This window comes from Hippopotamus amphibius, chromosome 10, assembly GCF_030028045.1.
Source record: "Hippopotamus amphibius kiboko isolate mHipAmp2 chromosome 10, mHipAmp2.hap2, whole genome shotgun sequence".
In the NCBI taxonomy this organism is placed as follows: Eukaryota; Metazoa; Chordata; class Mammalia; order Artiodactyla; family Hippopotamidae; genus Hippopotamus; species Hippopotamus amphibius.
Window position 1 is genome coordinate 14,122,735 of NC_080195.1, and position 4,232 is coordinate 14,126,966.

The following is a 4,232-nucleotide window of genomic DNA, read 5'->3' on the forward strand; positions in this document are numbered from 1 at the left end:
GCCACCACTTAAAATAATTATCACCATTACAAGGATGGGAGAGCAGCAAAGAGAAATCAAGAAAACAATTTTCCTTCCTCGGAAATATCTATATAGTTGAACAAATCGATATTTGACTTGTGGATCTAGATAAGTTTGTCAAATCATGACGTCACTCAGTTGAAGGAAGGATTAATAAAGATGTTTTTAAATGCTATTTCTGCATCGCATATATTTCAACACGTTTGTAAAATGGCAGCAGTGAAGATAGGACTATTCTTCCGACTTGAAAGTTAACTTTTCTTTATTCAGATTCTTCTTCGTAAATGAGAAATAAAATGAGGAATCTGAGATGTGATGGGTGGCTGTTAACATCCTATGTTCAAGGATCAGAATGTCAAGTTCAAAGTTGCTCTAGTGTCTATTCAATCTATTCCTTTTGATTCTTTGCCTTCACCAAAGTGCTGTTGTACTTTGATGAGACCTGACAGAAGTGCTATTTGGTACATAAATTTTGAGGACCCACAACTGCTAGAGGAGAAAGAGGCTTTAGTGATCATATACAGAGAAAGGAAGCCCAGGCCGTGAGGGGACATTTCCCAGCTCACCCTGCGAGTTAGGGCGAGAGCTGAGCCTAGAAAATCCAGGTCTTCTAACCACGGGTCCCCCTTCTCCAGGTGCCGATTTAGTCAGAGAGGTAGATGGAAGAGGAGCCCCTGTGTCAGGGCATGTTTTTCTCTTTACTGATACACACACGTTAGAAACAAGCAAATCTCTAAGATGCCGCTCTTGTCACTTAACAGGCATTTACTTTCGGTAGCTGTCGAGTGTGCATTCGTGCCTGCCTTGCAGGCAGCTACCCTTCTCGGCGTCAGGATCTATGTGTTTTACCCGCCATTCCTCTATGATTTTGATGCAGTGTCAGGGAACAGTGTACGCTGGAGTAAGTTAGCAGCTTCTTGAGCAGCCTTTTAAGCAATCCCATAAGGATATCATTTCTATGTAGAAGCAGAGAATGGACTTGAGGATGCGGGGTGGGAGGTGAAGGGGACGCTGGGACAAAGTGAGAGAGTAGCATTGACATATACACACCACCAAATGTAAAGTAGCTAGTGGGAAGCTGCTGCATACCACAGGGAGATCAACTCGATGATGGGTGATGACTTAGAGGGCTGGGCTAGGGAGGATGGGAAGGAGTCACGGGAGGGAGGGGATATGGGGACATATGCATAAACACAGCTGATTCACTTTGTTGTATAGCAGAAACTGGCACAACAATGTAAAGCAATTATATTACAATAAAGAGCTTAAAAAAAAGGATATCATTTCATTCTATCAGAAAGGGTTAAAATGGACATTCTAGAGTTAAGTGAACAGCTTGTTCAGTGGATATCCTAGACTTAAAATCCAATGGGCCCACCAATCAGTGATTAGTATTGTTAATAAACGCAGTAATACCATTTTGACTAACAGGAATAGAAAAGAATGCAAATAAGAACATTACAACATGTGTTCTTGAGGAGTGCCTGCTGTGGGCTTTACTCCTTGTTTTACCTCGTATTCCTTGTCACCACCATGTAAGATAAGGTATTATTATTCCCATTATAACATAATATCATGTTGCTTTTACAGGGAAAAAAAAGAAAAGATAAGAAATTTTGCAAGTAGTTTCTGCTAAATTCTCCACTTTCCCTCTAGATGGCAGTTTGATACCTCCTTTTGCCACATTTTAAAACAGCATCTGGATAGAATGCTCTTAATTTATAATATAAATAAACAAATTCTATGTGTATATAGTATCTGGACATATTCAATCAAATCAACTGCTTCAATTCAAATTTGCTTGACTTTTCAAACGTAATTGTTGTAAATATCAAATCCCTAGACAGTAGTTTCTCTGTTAAACCACATGCTCCAGAGTCCCCCAGCTTTGGGGACTTCACTTCTCCTTAGTGATTAACTACAGGAGCCCTCAGCAGTGGGAGACACCGGGTCCTGGGTACCAAGGTGCGCTCCCCAAGACCTCCAGGACTGCAGAGGGGGTGCTTCCCTGTCTTCCATCAAGCCATCCCTGTTGTCACTTGCCACCTTGCTGAGTCACATGGCTTGGGGCTTGTTGCCGTCTCTCTGTGGTTTCCTTTAAGCTGTTGCAGCCTTTCTACCACCTCCCCCTCCAACTCTCTAGTCACTCCCAGCCTCTTCCCCACCCCTGCTTTGCTCCACATGTGAACAGAATCCCCTCCCTTAATTATTCAGAGCATTGTAAACATCACGTTGCAATATTTAAAACAAACAAGCAAACACCTTTGAGTCCTGAAGGCTTGGTTTAGAAAAAAAATACACCTCCCCTCAACACACACACACACACCCACAGTTGGAAGTGGGTAAGGATACAATCACTCCAAGAGCCCGGGAGTCAAGTTCCTCCTCGAGGTTTCCCTTCTGGTTGTGTTTCCCCGGCCCCCCAGCTTGCAGAGACCAGCTGGCTTGGGACTGAAGCTTATACTATTTCGTGACTTTGACAAAGAAAGCCTCTTAGGGACAGAATGTCCATCAGTATTTGGGTTTGTCCACTACATGTGGACAGAGAAAAGGCCAGGGGTACAAACCTGCCCTGACTCATGGACAGTATCCAGTAAGTCTGCCAGCTGGCTAGGGACCTGAAAAAAAATTTAAAAACTGGTGGGAAGAAAATGTAGGGAAGCGCGATGTAGGTGCAAGTCTCGGAAAGGGCACGTGTGACATCCTCAGAGCGTCCACATATGCCCACCAGAGGGCGCAGCAGTTATTCTGTGAAGGGAAGACTTCCTGTAGACTCCAGAATCCAGAATTGAGAAATTTCTTGAAGCCCTAAATGTCACCCCCCTCTCAGTCCTACCTCCGCTTTTCAACGTGTAGCCCTCGAGTTTTCAAAAATTACTGGATTCCAGTTCTAGCTGAAGCACCCTATAACAAAATTGTAATTCCTACTAACCAGACGTCCTGAGGTATGGTCGAGGACGAGTTGCGCAGAGCCCCTGGAAAAGTTACGGGTACTACCTACCCGTCTTTATCCGGCTCCCAAGAAGCTCTTCAGAAACGTCTGTCCCCCAGCTGTGCCTGGACATCGCGGGGATGGATGTGAAATGCCTCCCCAGTTTGGCCTCTTTACCATTACATTGGAATCACCTTCTGTGGAAGAAAAAAAAATAGGTCCTTTCAGAAAGTGAGCCCAGATGGTAGCCCTCTGGTAAGAGGTGCCTGTTGGGCAGATATTTATTTGAGTGCCGCATGCTTTGGGGGGAAATGGAGGAAGTCATATTTCATTCCAACATAAGCCATTAAACTGTTTAGCTAAGGAAGAGAGTATAGTCTCTGTTAGAACACAGAGCAAACTTTCACGTAAATGTACTGTTTCAGAGTGAATTTCAGCTCAAGATCTCCCTTCCAAAGCTTCAGAGCCAGGTCTCAAAGATGCAAATGCCAAAAGTATTCAAGACTCCTAGAGACAAACTAACAAAATGAGCTGTGTTGCCAACTATCTAACTCATCCATTGACATTCATTACAATTGATATTAAGGCTTGTAACTGTCATATTTTATTCCTGAGGGTAGGAGGTAGGAAAGAAACTTTTAAAACACAATTGTGTTAATTATATGAATGAGACGTGTTAAATGATGTTTCATCAGGAGAACTTATTAAAATATTATTATGGTTCAAAAAAATTACAAAAATAAAAAAATAAAATAAAATGTTATGGTTCAGATATTTTAATTTTTTTCTATCAAAAACATTGGGCGAATCTAAAATATAATTCATGAATTTTAAAATAATGTCAACTTCTAAAAAATCTTTTTTGTTGTTGTTGATGTACATCTAAAAATGTGATTATCTTGCCAGCAACAGATTAATTCATAAAATGCCAGTTAAATATTTTATTATGTGTTTAAATGCTAAAAAGCTTTCTGTTCTTCACTAGCGAAAGCTTTTGGCCTATGTTCATGTTCAAATGATCAAGAATAACCATTTAACAGTCTTTTAAATATTTAGGAATTTTAATGGCATTTCCTGAATATCAATACAAGATATATTTCTTGAAGAAACTTGTGAAATACATCAAAATACAGAGATGAATAAAAATCACCTCCATGATCCCAATGCACTACTCATATTTTTACTTAATTCTTTCCAGTCATCTTCATAGTTCTAAAACCCAATTAAGGTAGCTTCAAACAGAAACTTCAGAACAATGTCGTATTTAAATATAGATGGA